Source organism: Diabrotica undecimpunctata, chromosome 6 (assembly GCF_040954645.1).
Source record: "Diabrotica undecimpunctata isolate CICGRU chromosome 6, icDiaUnde3, whole genome shotgun sequence".
NCBI lineage: Eukaryota > Metazoa > Arthropoda > Insecta > Coleoptera > Chrysomelidae > Diabrotica > Diabrotica undecimpunctata.
The window spans coordinates 2,506,823-2,528,279 of NC_092808.1; the positions used below are offsets into that span (position 1 = coordinate 2,506,823).

At 31.6% G+C, this 21,457-nt stretch overlaps 1 long non-coding RNA gene across 1 annotated transcript in view; it reads left to right on the forward strand.

Annotated features, from left to right (window-relative positions):
* Window positions 1–21,457, forward strand: part of LOC140444707 (uncharacterized) — a 210,201-nt gene that overhangs the window by 173,803 nt on the left and 14,941 nt on the right. Inside the window, exon 2 of the long non-coding RNA XR_011951324.1 lies at window positions 13,018–13,159. This is a non-coding gene — a long non-coding RNA (uncharacterized lncRNA). The remainder of the gene's footprint in view (window positions 1–13,017; window positions 13,160–21,457) is intronic.

The following is a 21,457-nucleotide window of genomic DNA, read 5'->3' on the forward strand; positions in this document are numbered from 1 at the left end:
CCTTTCTTGTTCATTGTTAGGTTTGGTTTTGGACAAAATAGATCTCAACGTGTTTGTTGTTTTGAATGTTGTTGAAATGTTGAATTTATTTCCTATCCTTTTAAGCTTTTCCGATAATCCTTTTATGTATGGTATTGTTATTTTCCTCGTATTACTCCTTGCATATGCTGTAGGATCTCGTTTTAAGTTGTTTTGTTCTATTCGATCGATTGTTGAAAATTCCTTATTTATAAACGATAAAGGATAATCATTTTTTAATAAAACAGTTGTTAACAAATGTTTTTCCTCCAAGAACGAATTTTCGTTAGAACAAGTAATTTTGGCTCTATCGTATAAGTATTTAATAATTCCCTTTTTAATATTAATATTGTGATTTGATTTGAAATTTAAATATCTGTGTGTGTGTTGGTTTTCTATACACCTGAGTTTCGTATCCAGTATCGTTCTTAGAGATTAAAACATCCAGAAAAGGTAATGTGTTATTATATTCCTTTTATTATATTATATTAAATTTCTAGAACAAGACTAAATATATCAGCTATAATGGAGTTAATAACATTATGTACTGATAATACATACTTTCAACCAAATAATAAATTCTATAAACAAAGTTTTGGACTAGCAATGGGCTCTAGTTTATCTCCATTATTAGCCGATATATTTATGGAAGATTTTGAAACAAATATTATTTCTAAACAAAATTTAAAACCCTCAGTATGGTGGAGGTATGTAGATGATGTATTCTCAATATGGCCTCATGGATCAGAGTTGTTGGACACATTCCTAAATGATATAAACGATAAAGAAGAGACAATAACATTTACCATGGAAAAGGAATATAATAACACATTACCTTTTCTGGATGTTTTAATCTCTAAGAACGATACTGGATACGAAACTCAGGTGTATAGAAAACCAACACACACCAACAGATATTTAAATTTCAAATCAAATCACAATATTAATATTAAAAAGGGAATTATTAAATCCTTATACGATAGAGCCAAAATTACTTGTTCTAACGAAAATTCGTTCTTGGAGGAAAAACATTTGTTAACAACTGTTTTATTAAAAAAATGGTTATCCTTTGTCGTTTATAAACAAGGAATTTTCAACAATCGATCGAATAGAACAAAACAACTTAGAACGAGATCCTACAGCATATGCAAGGAATAATACGAGGAAAATAACAATACCATACATAAAAGGATTATCGGAAAAGCTTAAAAGGATAGGAAATAAATTCAACATTTCAACAACATTCAAAACAACAAACACGTTGAGATCTATTTTGTCCAAAACCAAACCTAACAATGAACAAGAAAGGACAAAGAATTGCATTTATAAAATACCTTGTGAATGCGATCAGTTTTATTTAGGTGAAACATCAAGACCATTAAATGTTAGAATAAGTGAACATCAATCCTATATTAAAAATAGAGAATTTGATAAATCTCAAATCTGTAAACACGCATGGGATAATGAACATAGGGTTCAATGGAATGATTCAAATATAGTCCTAAAAGAAACGGATGGTAAAAAGAGAAAAATCAAAGAAGCGGCTCTAATTATGCTAAATGAGACCAATTGTGTCGCGAATTCCTCGGCAGAATGTAGTAGGATCTGGTTACCCATATTGAAAGAGGAAGTTATTAAAAGAAAAATACCAGTATTGGTAAGTCAATAACATATAGAGAATACATCATTTATGTTTTTTAAATAACAAACCTATAAAATCGGACGGAATTTGGTGTTTATTGAAGGTAAACTAAATGCACGATCAAATACTTACCATGTCGGGATAGTATTATGAGGTTTTTTTTTCCTGGTTTTTCCCTCATAATTTACTATGGAATCACTAACAGGAGAATTTTACTGTCATCATGGCATGTATTTGTCTTTTTAAAGACGAATTACATGTTATGATCTTTTCTGACGGATGTTCTCAAGTTAAAGTTGATTTCATGTAATCGAATGAACTATCTTATAAGTAAAGTCGTCCCAGGAACGCAACTCAACAATATTGGCAATATCATTTTAAAGTCGTCTACTTTAAAATGTATAAGGTATGTCTGAATTGTCAATATAGATGAGTCAGATAAAATTAAATTATTAGAAGAATTTTTCACTAAGTAACAAAAAACAAAATTTGTTTAATTTACTAATGTTTGTATTTTGAGAACGATTTCCGAAGTGGAAATTGAAACGTCAATAAACGTATTTTAACCTTTAATTGTGGCTTATTCCCATTTAAATATAAATTAAATTATGAAATTTTAAAACTTGACTATTATAATTAAAGCTATTTGAGTTATAGAAAATCTAGATTATCTTGCAGGCTATGAGAATTAAAACAATTATTAACAATAACCAATAACATGTCTTTTAAAAAGAAATTTTTCGACATCTAGAAAAAATATTGTTGCGAAGCTAAATTATAACAAATTTATAGATACTAAATGGCTAGAATATTATTCATTCAAATTGGATGCTATAAATGATCACTTAAAAACTTTTATTTTTTTTATAATAGTATATTACTTTATGAGGCGGAGAAGCATGACTTTTCTTGACGCGCCTGATATTACGCGCCGAACGAAGTGAATAAAGTATACTATTTTTTCCTCGACTACGAAAAAGCTTTTGACACCGTAAAACATGATGAAATAATAAAAATGCTACACAATGCTGATATTGATGAGAAAGATATAAGAGTTATCCAGAATCTCTATTGGAATCAAAAGGCACGTGTGAGGCTGAACAAATCAACAAACACAGAGGAATTCGAAATTTTACGAGGGGTGCGACAGGGGTGTATTTTGTCTCCTATGCTGTTCAACCTCTATGTGGAGAATGTTTTTGCAGAGGCACTTGAAGGCACTGATTGTGGTATAAAGGTCAACGGGTACCCGATAAATAACATTCGTTACGCTGACGACACCGCAATAATCACAGATAACGAACATGATATGCAGTTGATACTAAATAAAATAATCACCACAGGAAAAACATATGGCCTGAAGATAAATGCTGGAAAAACAACATGACAATAAGAAGGGGCGCATTTTTCAGAGTACAACTGCACGTAGATAATGCTCCAATCGAGCAAGTGAAAACATTCAAATACTTGGGAATGATGGAATGATGGTGAATGACCAATGGGATCCTCAACAAGAAATAAAATGCCGTACCGAACAAGCAAGACAAGCTTTTCTTAAATTTAAACCGCTACTTTGTAACCGCAATCTTTCCTTCAATCTCCGTTACAGAATGGTTAAGTGCTATGTATGGTCCATATTGTTATACGGCATGGAGACATGGACGTTGAAAATATCTTCCACTAACAAGTTGGAAGCCTTCGAAATGTCGACCTTGCGAAGAATGTTCCGCATACCATGGACAGATAGGGTGAGAAACGAGGAAGTCCTAAGAAGAGCAAATACTGAGAGAGAATTGCTCAGCTTGATTAAGGCACGAAAGATTGGATACCTGGGCCACATCCTGAGAGGGGAAAAATACGCAATCCCTCAACTAATTATCCAAGGAAAGATTGAGGGCAAGAGAGGAGTAGGTCGCAAACAAATGTCGTGGCTGCGAAATATAAAGAACTGGACAGGCGTAACTAACACTTGCGAACTTTTGCATGCCGCAAAAGACGGACGTCTGACCTTAAGATAATTCGCCAACGCACTATAGGTGCACGGCACCATAAGAAGAAGATTTTTTCTTCAAACGTAGCAATTTTCAACCATAAATAGTACAATTCATACGCTATTTTTACTCGAAATTAACTGTGACAACTATCAAAGTCGTCTAGATGTTAGAAATTAAAATAATTAAGTCGTCGGTGGGATTTGCGTCTTCCTGGTTACAGTTGTTTGACAGTTGTTTGCAATTATTAAAGACAGCTTATTGTTGTTGCAACTGCAAGCGCAAATTTAGTGCGAAAATGGAAAACCTAAACGAAATAAGAAATAAGAACGATAATGCTCAAAAAATTTTAAACCCTCATGATTCGCCAACATCGGGAATGATTGCTGAAAGTTGTTCTCGACCATCAGTATCATCAACAATTACCAATGCGTATCAAGAGTCGGGAACATTTTTGCACAGTTACAATTTTGAAAATGCCTCATTAACTAATTGTACTTTTAATATTACTATAAATAAAAATGATGTTTAATTGTTGTTAATGACATTTGTATTGTTGCTTTGTGAAATGTTTCATATTGTTGCCATGACAACATTTTTCCCTCCGCCATAAAGAAATGGGAAAAAAACTGCTGCCGGCGGAGACATCAAACTTTGACAGGATCAAGTTAGATAAGTAATGTCATCATTATTTGACGTTTGAAGAAAAAATATATTATTGTTTTACTCTATTTAATTTTATTTATAAGACCAGGGAACTAATGACTTTCCCGTGAAACTCATTGATACAGGAACCCAACAACTGCTTGAATGAACAATATTTTTTACTTATAAACAATTTAATAATGCTATATGATATTAAACTTTACAAACACTTATTTTAAAGGATTTTCTATCATTTTTCAGTAAAGTTGTGTCACTTTTCCATGTAATTTATCGGTCTTTACTTTTAATATTTAAAATTAAATATCAATCTTATAACATTGTTTATACATAGATTATTTATAAGTAAAAATACCTGTATCAGAGTGTCACAAAAAAGCTTTTTCTTCTTCTTCTTCTTTCTCTTTATAAGCGATTCTGCTTTTCATTGGCGGATTAGTATCTCATTTAATTACATTTAATAACTAAACATTACATTTTCTTCTAATGTCTTCACTTCTCTTTCGATCTTTTAGCTTATTTACCGTAATTCTTCTTAGTACTCTCATCTCTGCCATTTCCAGTAGCCTTTACGTTGTGGCTGTGTCGGGTTCTGTTTTTTCATTATTGGTCTTACACTAGCTTTATAAATTCTTGACTTCATCTCAGTGTCAATGTGTCTTAGTGTCAATTATTTGCTTTTTGTACTTGATCTCTCAGTTCTTTCTCCAGATCTTCATTGCTAGACAGAGTAATTTCCAGGTATTTTATTTTCATTACTTGTTCAATACTGATGCCATCAATTTCTATTTTACATCTGGTTGGTTTTTCGCTGACTATTATTGTTTTAGTTTTTCAAAATGAGATATTAAATTCTTTTGATCTTATGTTAAATCTGTGGACAAGTCTTTGCAGACTATCTTCATCTTGGGCTATCAATATTGCGTCGTCTGCGTTACAGAGTATTTTGATTTCTTTGTTTCCCATTCTGTATTCTCTTCCTTTGTTAACGGTTTTGATGATTTTATCCATAATCAAATTGAAGAGCATGGGGCTCAATCTCAACAAATCCCCTTGTCTTATTCTGCTGCCTATTTCTATAGATTCTGTAAGTTGTCCATCTATTCTGACTTCCATTTTGTTCATTTTGTTGTTTTGGTAGATGTTATCGATAGTTTTTATAATATTTTATTCTTCTCTATTATACAGAAGATGGATTACATCTTTAAGTCTTACTTTGTCAAACTTTTTTTTAGGTCAATCAGACACGGAAATACTGTTCTATTATTCTCTAATGATTTCTCACTAATTTGCTTTATAACGAATATTGCATCTGTAAATTGCATCTTTTGTTGACCTGCTGAACTTATCCTGTGATTTATTAGCACTTGTAAAATTTTAGTTATAAGTTTTAGCATAGTATTTCACAAGTTTATACCTCTGTAGTTTTCTGGCTGTTTTTATCTCCTTTTTTGAAAAGTAGAATTAGTTCGCTCGTTCTCCATTCTTCTGGTATTTTATTGTGTTTTATAATTTTATTAATTAATGCTGTTAATTTTTCTGTCATTGCTGCTCCACAATATTTTAGTTGTAACTTATTTGGTATTCCATCTTTACCTGCTTTTCTGTTCTTCAGGTTTTCAATTATTTTCCGAACTTCCTGTACTTTTATATTAATATTGTTCTGAAGCTATTTTCTTGTGGCATTTTAAATTAATTTATATTTAAATGGGAATAAGCCACATTTAAAGGTTAAAATACGTTTATTGACATTTCAATTTTCACTTCGGAAATCGTTCTCAAAATACAAACATTAGTAATTTAAACAAATTTTGTTTTTTGTTACTTAGTGAAAAATTCTTCTAATAATTTAATTTTATCTGACTCATCTATATTGACAATTCAGACATACCTTATACATTTTAAAGTAGAAGACTTTAAAATGATATTGCCAATATTGTTGAGTTGCGTTCCTGGGACGACTTTACTTATAAGATAGTTCATTCGATTACATGAAATCAACTTTAACTTGAGAATATCCGTCAGAAAAGATCATAACATGTAATTCGTCTTTAAAAAGACAAATACATGCCATGATGACAGTAAAATTCTCCTGTTAGTGATTCCATAGTAAATTATGAGGGAAAAACCAGGAAAAAAAACCTCATAATACTATCCCGACATGGTAAGTATTTGATCGTGCATTTAGTTTACCTTCAATAAACACCAAATTACGATTTTATATGTTTGTTATTTAAAAAACATAAATGATGTATTCTCCATATGTTACTGACTTACCAATACTGGTATTTTCCTTTTAATAACTTCGTCTTTCAATATGGGTAACCAGATCCTACTACATTCTGCCGAGGAATTCGAGACACAATTGGTCTCATTTAGCATAATTAGAGCCGCTTCTTTGATTTTTCTCTTTTTTTCTCTTTTTACCATCCGCTTCTTTTAGGACTATATTTGAATCATTCCATTGAACCCTATGTTCATTATCCCAATTGGTCTCATTTAGCATAATTAGAGCCGCTTCTTTGATTTTTCTCTTTTTACCATCCGTTTCTTTTAGGACTATATTTGAATCATTCCATTGAACCCTATGTTCATTATCCCATGCGTGTTTACAGATTTGAGATCTATCAAATTCTCTATTTTTAATATAGGATTGATGTTCACTTATTCTAACATTTAATGGTCTTGATGTTTCACCTAAATAAAACTGATATAACTATAAACCTAAATAAATAAATTTTATATTAAGTTCTTCATTTGTGGTAATTTCTGGTCTTTCCTATTATAGCGTCGTTTGTCCTTTCTCTTCAGGCGAAAAAAAAAATCACCTAATGAATTTTAGAGGTACATAACTCTGTTATTGGTAGATTATTGTAGTTAGTGACCTTTTCCAGCAAAAACTGTGTTTCGCTAATTTATGTACTTAATGACTTTTTCTTGTCGACAGACGATTTGCTCTACAATACTGACTTAAATTATTAAAATAATATAAATTGCCAGTATTGTTATTGCATTGTTATTGTACAAGCTTGGTCAGCCTGTTATTTTGCAATTCTTGATTTATAGATGTTCATTATAATATATAATACGAAGACAACTACAACAAAAATATAAAACATGAAAAACTGACGTGCGTTAAAGAATAAAAAAGAAAAGTTGCCTGTGCTTTGTGCTGAAAAAATCGGAATGTCTTTTTAAATGTCTAGCTCATTTTTCACTCTGTTCATTTGTGTGAAATTGAAACAATTTTTCGCAGTCGTGTGTAAGAAAAAATAGCACAATTGTACGTCATTCCGGAGAGAAGTTTTGTCGGCAGCTTTTATTAAAGGCTTTTCTCGGTTTGGCATGTTACTGAGTGTTTGACAATCGATTATCTTAAGAATTTTCAAAGATTTTTAAAAAAATGTGTTTAATTTAATTTCAACGAAATGTTGAAATCTTTCAACATATCAAATTTTGTTAATAGAAGTGATGGATGTTTTATAGGTTGCAAAGAGGGCAAATTTAGCTATTTATGATCTACTAAAATATTATTTTTATTATTATTATAGTTATATCGAGCCAAAGCAGAGCTATTGTGGCCCAAACTATTTTTAAACAAAGTAAAAGTCAAAAATAAAAATAATATCCAAAAGGATTGGATTTTAAAAACAGTCCATACAATATTAGCAATAATTACATGAACTACAAGCATTACAAATTATATATGACTTAAATTATTTAGACGAAGACAATCTATATAAAATAATTATATACTTACATTTATTTAAGTTTTCACAAAATATCAGTTTTCATAAAAATAATACAAACACTATAATGTTAACTTGTGTTAACTGTACTTATGTTAAAAGTATACTGAAAAACACTATTATGTATAGTGAATCTAATGCCATACCAGAAATACACCAATGAATAAATTGTGGTATTTTAAATAACGTGAACAAACCCTATCTGCGTTGCTATTGAAGATTTTATCGCATTATTCACTCATAACATTTTCCACTCAATTTTATAAGCTTATTTTCGATTATCACTTTGTATTATCGATGATAAACGTAATGACGACTCGAAGTAGATATTATTTATTTGAGCACACAAATTGCTATTTTGACGGTCTCGTAAAATAGAACTTAAAATACCTCAACTTAATTTTCTTAAAACTTAAACAATTTGAAAAGCGTGTAGGTGTTTGTTAAGTGTGCGGTAAGAAAACTTATTGCACACTAAAGTCTAAAAAATATTTGGAATTTATAAATAATTGTATGACTGCATAAGTTAACAGTAACGTCTTGAATTAAGCCATGCCAAATATAGTTTAACCAAAAAAACTTTGTTAAGGTCTTGCTAGTAAATAATTTGACACTTCAGGATACTTTTACCTTTGATCCAATGTTTGGTGAAAACGACAGTGTTATTCAGGTTACTTCAGGTATACTTTAGGTGTACTTTAGGCTACGGTAGGTCTACATCAGATTACGTACATAAAACGTGACATTTGACATCGTACGTGACCCGTTTGTTGTACACCTAACATAACCTACCGTGACATAGCGCATCCACCAAAAAATTGCGCATTCGCCAAAATAATGAATCAAAAGTCATAGTGTATTGAGGTATCTTATTATCTACTTTTTCTTTCGAATTCTATGTTTTATTTTATTAGATATTAATCGCGCAATGGTAAACTTGGACATACATAAGATGTTTCATAAAATATCATGTGTTACAATACAATTATTTAATTCAAAGTTACAATGAGCGTCATTTTGTTGATCATAACAATTCGCTTTAAATCAACAATGAATCTTTGGTAAACTAGGCAATGAAATAGTTAAAGTGTAATATCCAGTAATAGGCCAATTAAGTTGGAATTTTAGTCGACACAACTGTATATACGCGTTTGACAATTGAAATGTGTAGTATGAGAAATTACAAAAAGACTCTCATCTAGGGATTCATAAATTTTTTAATAGAAATTGGTTTAAATAAATAAAAATAATGATATTTATCCTATTCTTATTGCAAAAATTATCGAAAAAGAAAGCAGCTAACAACTACTATATTAAATAAATATTATTATAATTAATATAAAAGATTGATAAATTTCAATCTGTTTGTGTTCATGTTGTTTTTTAACGAAACAGGGATTTAAAAATCCCTGTTACGTTAAAAAGTTTTCTTCAGTCTTTGTCAGTTTTCTGAATATTGTTTGCCATTTAATTTAAACTAAATTGCGTAAATCTACGTAGATATGATAAATGTTTATGAGCTTAAAACATGGTATTTATTAATAAATCATTTTGTGTGCACAAATGTATTTTTTTTGAGTTGTCTATTGACGTCAAATCACTAAAATTTTTAAGTTATGAGCAAAAAAGAGAGATTGACGTGTTGATTGTTTATTTATACATATTTCTATTAAACAATTAATGAATTCCTAGATAGGACTTTTTTTGTAATATCTCATACTATACTACTACAACTATAACGGTCATATTGTCTACTTACTGAAAAATAATGTGATTGAGAGTACTTGTAGGATTTTTTCCTTTTGCCAAACTTATCATGCTGTTGCTTTTATACTATGAGCTAAAAGAAAATTTTAAAAGCAATTTCTCTTTTCTGCCTTAGTCTTAAAAAAATTAATTATTAAAAAATTAATAAACTGTCACTGGAATAACCAAAAGCATCATAGTTAAAATAAACAAACAAGAATAAACCTAAAGAAGAAGAAAATTTATGGTTGACGAGCCAAGAAATATGGACCAAAAAATTCTCCAGTTAATAGAAAACAGAAAATTAATTAAAAATCTAGACCACTAAGAAAAAGGTATATACTTATATAGTTCTCATCAAAAAATACAAAAAAATATAAAAGAAGTAAAATAAAATGGGCTTAATGAATAGTGCTGTAAGATTGAAAGACTACAATAAGAATTATGCCACCCCTTTAATATAGATCATCATCATCATCATTTCATTCCGGGTGGAATGTTTGCCGCTCTTACTAAGAACTCTCTGATTCGCTTATTGCGGTGAATCACTCCACATTCCACTTGTATGTTGTCAAAGTTTCGTCCCGTCTCTCTCTGGTTCTTTCAGTTGCTGGTTTTCATCTGGTGATCTTCTTAATCAGTAGGTCGTTTTTCCTTCTCTCTATGTGTCCCAGCCATTTGAACCTCTGTGCTTTAATAAATCTAACTATATCTTCTCCGTTTACTATGTCTGAGGATTTTCCTTTCGAAAATTCTTAATTTTTCTTCACCTTTTTCCGTGAGGCATATTGTCTCAGCTGCGTACGTAACTACTGGTCTGATTGCAACTCTGTGTATTTTCAGTTTTGTATTTCTGGATAAGTTCTTGTCCTTCATGAGCCTATGATATCTCCAGTATGTTTTGTTGCCTGCTAGTATTCGTTCCGTTACTTCTTCACTTCTCTTGTTTTGGGCATTCACTATTACTCCCAAATATTTAAATTGTTGTTCTTGACTCTTTTAAAAGTGTAGTTTTCTATTTTGATTTCTCTCGTCCTGTTATCTTCTCTTTTAGAGCAGAGTAGATATTTTGTTTTTCCTTCGTTAATTTCTAGACCTGATAAGTCACAATTAACTCATGGCTATGTTCTTTTAACTTCATGGCAGCTCTTGCAAACATAAAACACCCACAAAACTCATCAACGAAAGCAACAAATTAATAATAAATAAACAGAAAGAAGCAGAAATTTGTAAAGTTACATATCTAAATGTTTTGCTGGTTATCGAAATCCAACACAACAAAGAGATGGCGAGTTGGATTTACATGACATACTTAAATAAGAATTAAAAAACGTTTGGAAAAAACTAAAAAAGTCCTAAAACTATCGGACAAGTATAACATTATTCGTATACTTACAATCTTAAACAGAATATATAATACTGGCAAGATACCCAAGCAATAGCTCCATTCTACTTTCTTGGGCTACCTAAAAAATCCAACTCAAAAGGATGTATCATTCACTTAAAGCATTTATATGCATCCTACACTCTTGACTATGGAGAAAGATAGTTGATCTCATGAAGTGAAGGCTAATTTGGTTTTAGAAATGTTATGGGCAACAGAGGTGTTTTATTTGCAATGCAAATATTTCCTGACACTTGAGTAATGTAACTTGACACAGTGTCACACAAAAAAGTGTCTTATGAGATTAAAGCAAAAAAAAAACCATAGTAAAGGTGACATATCTTATAAATGTTTCGTTCATATTAAGATATATTTCCAAAATATGGAAAGTAGCATAGGTTATAATGATCCCTAAACATGAAAAGCAGCCAAATATATCCTTAAACCTGTAATTTCAAAGCTACAGGAGAAGCTATTGCTGAAATATAGCAAGCTATTTTCATATACGCTAAAGCTCTTGTTCTATCACACTAAGTCATTAAACTATCAAGTCTAAAGAATATTGGATATAATAGAGAGGTCACTAGAAGAAAAGAAAATTTGCTCTGCTGTCTTGCTCGACGTGGCGCAAGTTTTTGATAAAGTATGGCACAAAGAACTTAAATGTAAATTAAGCAGGATTTTTTAAGTAAATACACAGAATTATTGGAATATTGGAATCATACACTTCAGATAAAGTTTTTGGGGTTAGACAAGAAGAAGCCTACTCTAAATTAAAAGAAATTAATGCAGGTGTACCACAGGGTATTGTGAAAGGACCAGTCCTATACCTATTATACACTCTAGTGATATCCCTGGATTAAATCATAACACAGTAGCTACATTTGTTGATGATACTGCCCTGCTGTTAAGACTGACAGACTTAACAACTGGTCTAAATGCCGTCGAATTAAATGAAATAAAGTAGTGTATAATATTTTATAAACGAGAGAAAACAACACATTGCTGTTAAAGTAAATAATATTTAGATACCATATGGCGATACTGCCAAATATTTGGGTATTACATTAGACTTTAGGTCTTCAAATATGCTGAAGGGTCCATGTTGTAAAGTAAACAGAATAGCTCAACAAAAATATTAAAAATGTATTGGTTATTGGAAAGACAATCCATTATGTCAATCTAAAATAAAATTCTTTTGTTTAAACATGTTTTAAAACCTATATGGACATACGATATCCAGCTATGGGATTGTGCTAGTAAGTGTAATTTAGACATCATTTAGTGTTCCCAAAATAAAGTAATAAGGAGCAGTGGTAGTATAGGAACGATTACCACCATAGGAACCTAGAAATGGATTATGTTAACAAGCCCATTTAAAAATTTACCAAGAGTTACGAACAACGATGTTTTTAACACGTCAATGTTAAGGCCAGCTCTTTGACAACACAAACGTGGCTATAAAACTTAGGAGAAAGGAGAAACTTTTCGAGTTAGAAGTAAAAAGCAGAGTTTAGGGCAACTGCTGGTACAAGATAATAATTTGTAAAATTAATTAACAGAACCTAAGGGATACCGGTGAGTTTGCCCTCGGTCTCAAGTTTTTATTAATAATTTATGCTAGATAATGTGGCTAATAATTCATTTTGTTTGATCAGATTGTGATGTTTTTGGACATTCTATTGATCTTTATTTAAAAAATCATTCTTAGTCCAAAATCCAAAATATACCAAACAGTTTACCAAAGATTCCACAAACTCTCTAAAATTAAATATCGGCGTTTACCCGATATATGAAGTATTTTCTCTTTTCTAATCCTAACAGAGAACTTTCGACAACGAGTGGAAAACATCGACTCTAAAAAAACATGTGAAGTGATACTAACGCCGGCCAAATGGACGTGGACGAAAAGGATCATCTTTAGGTTATTTTCCGGCATCAATTGCAGATCGATTTGTTGACGAAGGTAAGTACTGGTTCTATAAAATGTTGAAACGTACAAAATTACCAGAGAAAAAGATATAGAGACCAACTATCGAAATTCCGCAAAGTATCTATTATATTAAATATAAATATTTTAATAAAATTAAATCAACATTTTGAATAAAAGTTCTTTATAGGTGAAATTTCGAATAATTCTACTTCGGAAGTTTTTAAAAGAATTTTAATTTGTATACTCTTATGAATAATATTTTTTCTCTTGTAGTTATTAGAACAATCAACGACAAAATATTTTTTATTTTTACAATAAATTATCCATGTACAGTATTTTCTATTAAAACAAAAGTTGAGCAAACATTTATCTTATTTGCAATATTTTTTTGTAATCAATTAATTGTAATAGAACCATCCAACTATTTGATCCATTTTCTATAATACGTACCAACTTTTTTGATTTCAAGTTAGGCATTGCTCCGCCTACAAGATTATTCATCTTACCTGTTATCCAATACACATGAGAAAGCGAAATACGAAGGATTATAAAAAGTATAAAAGGGTGAAAGTAGCATGAATTTGTCTTACTTGGACAAGCAACGCTACACCAATCAGAATAAAACATACAGAATGTCACAATTATAAACTAACCTGACATCAAACAAGTTTTTAAAAAATTAAGGTTCTTTACATGTTTTGTTAATTTGATCAAGTGATTGATTAAATTCACATCTGAGACAACCAAGGAAGCCACTATCGCTCAGTAAATCCTAATATCTAACAATAAAATACTTTTTTTTTACTAAAGACACAGAAGTGTACTTACATTAAAATCTGGTCAGTAAGACCAATTATCAATTTGTTTCTAACTTAAATTACTAATGAAATCTTAAAATTAGGTGTCTACTCACTAGTATCTTTCCTATTATTTCTAATAACTAGCATTAAATTTAGCATGCATACTCGCACAACACTTTACTCTGCTTTTCACTCACTCATTATACCAGTTCAAAAGGCTTTGTTCTTTTGAGCCTTCTGTCTAGGTTCGTATTGTCGAGGAGCTGGATAGCCTCGACGTTTACATGATGATAAAGTAGTTGTTCATGGCTCTCTGCAAATTTCTTGATTATCTGATTGACGACTTCCATCTTGGGGTCCCGGTGAAGGTCGTTGTTCCTAACGTACCAAGGCGCATTTACGATGTTCCTCAGCACTTTATTCTGGAAGATCTGGATTACTTTGATGTTACTAGGCTTGGCACAGCCCCAGAGTTGGCAGCCATAGGTCCATACTGGTCTCAGTATTTGTTTATAGATTAGGAGTTTATTATTTATGGATAGAGAGGAATGTCTTCCCATCAACCAATACATTTTCTTGTAGCGGATCCCTAGTTCTTCTCTTTTCTTTTTTACTTGAGCTTTCCAGCGAAATATCGCATCAAGAGTGATCCCCAAGTACTTTGCTGATGTTGCAATAGGCACTTGGACATCATTTATTCTAATGGGAATATTATTAATTCTCTTATTGGTAAAATTTATATGGACTGATTTATACTCATTCAGCTTAATTTTTCATTTTTTTTTCCATTCATGGATTTTATTTATTGAATTTTGTAGTTTTTCTGTAGCTTCTTCGACGGTGTCACTTACCGCTAAGACAGCAGTGTCATCTGCAAAGATAGCTATGGTGTCATCTTCTAGTTCAGGTATATCACACGTGTATATTAGGTATAGGACTGGACCCAATACACTTTCTTGTGGAACACCTGCTTCAATATCTTTGAGATCAGTGTATGCATCTTCTTGTTTAACTCTAAAATGTCTGTTTGCTAAATATGATTGTAATATATTTGAATATTGTTTAGGCATGAATGATTTAAGTTTATGTATCAAACCCTTATGCTAGACTTTATCAAACGCCTGTGCCACATCTAGGAAGGTTGCAGAACAGACTTTTCTTTTCTCTAATGATCTTTCAATTATAGCAGTTATTCTATGCACCTGGTCAATTGTCGAATGCTTATTTCTAAATCCAAATTGATGATCTGGAATTATTTTCTTTTCTTCAATTATTGGTAGGATTCTTCGCAGGAGGAGTTTTTCAAACACCTTGGACATCACAGGTAGGAGTGATATTGGTCTATATGATGTCACCTCATTGGGGGGTTTCTCAGGCTTTGGTATCATGATCACCTCAGCTATCTTCCATAAATCTGGAACATATTGTAGTCTAAAGGCAGCATTTATTAAATTTGTTAATTTTACGATAGCTTTTCTTGGTAGATTTTTTAGCAGTCTTCCGGTAATGAGGTCATAACCTGGTGCTTTATTTGGGTCGATTTGTTCTTTAATTAACTCAGCTACTTCTTTTGGGGAAGTTGGCTTGATATTCTAATCTATTTGCTTTGGTTCGGGCCAATCCTGGTCATTGTCTTGGTCATCTTGCAACTTAAATGTGTTCTCTAGATGAGTGGCAAATCTCTCTGCCTTCTGCTGATTATTTCTAGCCCAACTACCGTCTTCCAGTTTTATTGGAGGAGAGTGTAATATTCGCCTTTTAATTATTTTTGTAGCTTTCTAAAGCGAGTACTCTGTGCTGCTGTCGTTTGTTAGCACTTCCAGATAAGATTTAATAGATTTATTCTTAATTTTTTGGATTTCTCTTTTAAGTTGCTGGCTTGCATTGTTTAGGTTAGTTTTATCTCGAGTGGCTCTCGTGTGCTGCCATTTTCTTCTTAGTTTTCTTTTTTCTTCTATTAATTCACGAATTTCTTTAGGGTAGTTATTCCCTTTAACTTTTGTTTTCAGTATGGGAGTGCAATCCCATGCTGAATCTTGAATATCTTTGACAAATAAATCTAATTCTTGATCTATCTGTTCAATTGTCTTTAGTGGCACGGCTAAAATGATCTTTTCTTCAAGAGTTACTTTGAAACTTTCCCAGTCTGTGAGCTTATTAGTTAAGGTTGGGTTGTTCTCTTTTCTAATAATCATATCACTCATGGTTAGAATTATGGGTGAATGATCGGAGTTCATATCCCATCCTTCACAAATGTCCAAGTAATTGGATGAGATATTTTTAATTATGAAGAAATCTATTAAATCTGGTATTTTATTCCTTTCAGTTGGCCAATAAGTTGGCTTCCCTGTAGATATTACATCTCCTTTCTGATCTTTGACAGCTGCTAATAGTTCTTTTCCTTTAGTAGTTGTAAGCCTAGACCCCCATTGTCCCATCCCATGTCTAGGAGGACTATAAATTGCACTTATGTTTATTTCTGCGTCTTCAATCCTAATACATACTGTGGTAGCTTGTATGTGTTCGGTGACATACTTCATCTCTTCATGGTGTTTGATGTTGTCTTAGACTATCACTGCACTACCTCCTTTTGCTACATTGTCCGGATGTACTGTGTGATATACCTTATATCCATGAATTCTAATGTATGATTGATGGGTGAAGTGTGTCTCAGAAATTAAACACACATCTATCTTTTCAATATCTAGGATTGCTTGAAGCTCGCTATGATGCTTCAGCAGTCCATTGGCTAACAATAAAATACTGAAAACTTTTTCAGTATTTTGCAGAAGAGTTTCTTTCTCAAGTGCGCTATTTTTGACATGCATGTAGACTTTATAGTCTTTTCTCTCCAGTTGTTTATTCAAAATTATGTCTGTATTCTTTAATTTGTTTATTTCCATATATTCTAATACAGACAACTTAAGGCCTTTATTTTGAATGTAAAGAATTAGAAATTGGTTATTAAAAGAATAAATATGGTCTAGAAGGTAAAGTGTGTACGCAGAATCTGTTTTCTATTATTGAAATTTCTTTTGTGCTCTACTATCCGATTGATAAAAATTCTACCAGTTTGACAGATGTAAGTTTTTGGGCAGTTGTCTCTGCCACAAGTTTGTATACACCACTGTGTAAGTGCGTTTTCTTTTAGCTCTTGTTGTTCTTAATATATTTGCCTGTTGTATGGCTAATATTTTTTTTTTATATGTTTGGCTATTTTTGTTAATATCTTGCCTGTATAATCCTAATATATTTAAATGGTTCAAGATGGTTAAAATACCCTTTTAATCAAATGTTTTATTGTCTATTCTTGGCAAAGGAATATAAGGAAATATTTATATACATTTGGCGACACTGATTGAGCTTTTCGATGGTTAAAAAAATGTCACAACTTCATAAGTAAAAAATTGGTCATTTTTAGATTTATGAGGATTTGGGTTAAAAATATTTGGGTTAAAAATATGTTTTGGCAAAACCCAAGATTCATAAAAAGTATAAAGAAAAAGTATGTACTAAATATCGAAGTTTTTTCGCTAACAACTTTGTACCAAATCTGAAAATGTTAGGGAACTAAATTTTTACTTTACTACAAATCTTACTCTCAAATCTCACTTATCCTTAGCCGATTTAATTTTATATAGTCTCATTAATAACTTAGCGTAAAACGAACTCTATACGATACATGCACAAAGCCAGCGATCTATTCAAAGAATTAAATTAGATTAAATCTAAATTGAAAATCTATTTTGAAAAGATTCCCCAATTATTGTTCCTAATGCAATATTTTATTCCTTAATTTTTATACCTGCTGAGGCTAAAACATAGGCGTACAGAATTATTTTTCTCGATGTAGGCTAATATTAAGAATTTTAATTTTTTGTAACAAAACGCCCAATAAATCTTAATCTTGATTACCCCGAGTAATATAAAAATGGGCTTTATATGCACGCCTAATTAATAGCAGTCAGAATGATTCAAACAACTGAATCATCTATTTTATAAAGACGTTTTTAAAAATAAAACGATTTTATACTTACCCATTATTTTCACATCAAATATAAGTACTGAAAGTAAAAGCTACAGTCGCTTCCTTATTGCATTAAAAATGACACTATCCTGGCTTCAATCCTAACAGCAGACTCAGAGTTATAGAGGAAATATTGGTAGAGGTGAGTAGAGTATGAAAATGAAATAACAATTTTGAAAATATGAAATTTTCTAAAACATACTGCATCGAAAGGCCGCTTCGGCGCTTTAAAGATATTACGATATTTTGCTGATATAATCTTCTAGCAAGTAAACGAACTCTTTCTTCTTGTAAACACGCGTAACACATTGTGGTATATCTATAGCGGCTGGCTCGAATTGTCTATTTTGTGCAGACCACGCGCTAGAAAGAATGTGCACTAGTTTTATTTGTTTTTTATTTTTTACTATTACTCCAGTCGTTAAAGACGAAAATATCACTGAATCTCTAAAAATGATACGACAAAGCTAAATTTTTGCTGAAAATGTCAATTTTGAACCTCCAAAAAAGATGCAAAAAAGTTTGCCAGTCCTATCACGGATACACTGATTAAAATATATAAAATTTTTACCGTCGAAGTAAAACAAATTTTATTTAAAAAAATGAGTTCCCGCGCGTAACTGACTTTTACAATCACCAGTTGCTTCATGCTTTTTTTCTGAGAGAACCGTTTATTTAATACAATAAGTGATAATTGACATTTTTGTTTAAAATTATTTCGGCTAAATTTCTTGTATAAAACATTTTCCCTACGGGGTGCAGATTCTTGGTAAATCTATATTCCCCTCCCCTTCTTCTTCTTACAGTCCCCCACTTATAGTGCGTTGGCAAATTATTTTAAGAGCGTAGGCGTAAAATTTCGGGCCAATGCTTTTAAATGTATTCATTTTTTTCGAATCCTGAGTAAACTAATAAGTATTTTTGAAAAATTTAAACGCGGAATGAAACAATACATTATTACTGAGGGCCAAAAGTCCTTGAAAACTTCTATAATGTTTATTTTAATAAGTTCCAAAGTTATAAAAAAAAAATTAGTGTGATTTTTAGTTTTAAATATCTCATTCAAAAAATCTTTTTGTTTATTCTAAGGGACTTTCGGCCCTTATTTTTTCACAGATATTTGTTAGTTTTCTCAGCGTTAAAAAAAATGAATGCATTTAAAAAGCATTGGCCCGAAATTTCCTTCGCCTACGCTCTTAAGGCCAGACGTCTGCCTTTTGCAACATGCAAAAGATCGCCAGGGTTATTTATGCCTGTCTAGTTCTTTATGTTCCGTAGCCACGACATTTGTTTGCGACCTATTCCTCTTTTGCCTTCAATCTTTACCTGGATGATTAGTTGAGGGATTGCGTATTTTTTTCCTCTCGGAATATATCCGAGGTATCCAATTTTTCGTACCTTGATCAAATTCAGTAGTTCTCTCTCAGTATTTGCCTTTCTTAAGACTTCTTACCCTATCTGTCCATGGTATGCGAAACATTCTTCGCAACGTCCACATTTCGAAGGCCTCCAACTTATTAATGGAAGGGACTCTTAACGTCCATGTTTCCATGCCGTATAACAATATGGACCATACATAGCATACATGCATTTAAGCATCCCGTAGCGGAGATTGAAGGAAAGATTGCGGCTACATGGTAGCGGTTTAAATCTGATAAAAGCTTGTCTTGCTTGTTCGGTACGGCATTTTATTTCTTGTTGATGATCCTATTGATCATTCATCATCATTCCTAAGTATTTAGATGTTTTCACTTGATCGATTGGAGCATTATCTACTTGCAGTATCTACTTGCAGCAGCAACAAATTGTTTCGGTCAGCAGTTTCGAAAATACGTATAACCCTGATGATCGCCGACCTTCGGAACGAAGATGGCACTTGAAGAAGAAGAAGTTGTATTCGTAAAAGTGCGTTTTTTCTTATTGCCATGCATTTTGTTTTTCCTTATTTAGTGCTTATTTTATTTAACATCAACTGCATATCATGTTCGTTGTCTGTTATTATCGCGGTGTCGTCGGCGTAACGAATGTTATTTATCGGGAACCCGTTTACCTTTATTCCACACACAGAGCCTTCCAGTGCCACTGCAAAAATGTTGTTCACATAGAGATTGAAGATCATTGGAGACAAAATACACCCCTGTCGCACCCCTCTTAAAATTTTAAATTCTTCTGTGTTGGTTGATTTGTTCAATCTCACTCGTGCTTTTTAATTCCAATAGAGATTCTGGATAATTCAGAAAGCTGCTTCACGTGTACCCAGTCCCCCTCCCCTTACGAAATGGTTTTAGGATGAAGTCGGGTAGTGGGGGTTGTAGTAATGGAAAACTTTTTTTGCATCTTTTTGGTGTCTCAAAATTGATATTCTCAACAAAATTTAGCTTGTTCATCCGGTTTTCGGAGAACAAATCTCTTACTACTAGACCATATACTCTGTAAATTCAGCTATATAGATAGAATTTGAACATTATTTTTAATTACATTGTTTATAACATACTTTGGAGCATCATTTATAAAGCATTAGTTATGGTATATGATTCATAGAGCTTTTTTATGAAATCTTTGTAAGATTTCTTGGATTGAGTTACCATAATTCCATATTGGCTTTAATATGGCCTTATATATCAAGACCTTGTTCGTCTTTCAGTCTTATTTTGGAGCTTTCAGAAAAATGTGGGTTTTAGTATGTATCAAATATACCAGCATCAAGATCTCATGCAGGAGACCAAATAGTTTGTTCCCAATGTATTATATACATAAAAATAAATATTATATATATATATATATAGATACATATATATATATATATATATATATATATATATATATATATATATATATATATATATATATATATATATATATATATATATATACATTACACTTGAAATTTCCGCGGGAATTATGTGTGCTTTCTGTGGTTTTCCGGGTTCGACTCCGCATTGAGTAATTTTGGTTTTAAAAAAACCATTATTTTGACGACGTTTCGGCTGCCATTGTCAAGTCAGGTAGTAACGCTTTTTGCTAATGCTTGAAGTAGATTTTCTACTTCAGAATGCGGTACAAAAGATTTTAATCGCATTATCCCACTTATCAAAGAAAAATTAATTTTTCTTTTATAAGCACATGTACCGTGAAAAATGTAAGGCATGTCCAAAAATGTTTATTGCATTATTTTATGCAACTTAATTTAGATTAGTGAGTTTCTAATTGGCTTAAATCACCTCCCTTGTACTACTTAAAAATAGAGGGATGCTAGCCGATATGTACGGCACTGCCATAAAAAGGAATCTAAATAACGATTCGAAACTATGTGTATGAATTTCGTACTATATCAAATTTGCTTAACAAAAAGGACAAAATTGTACGAAATTCAAATATTCGGAAGTTAGGAAAATTGACCTCATATATGTAGAAAGTGCAGAGGTTAGAAAAAATTATGTTTCTAATATTCATTATATCTTATTAGTTATCCTTAAACTCTACAAGATAAACTCTCCTCTAAAT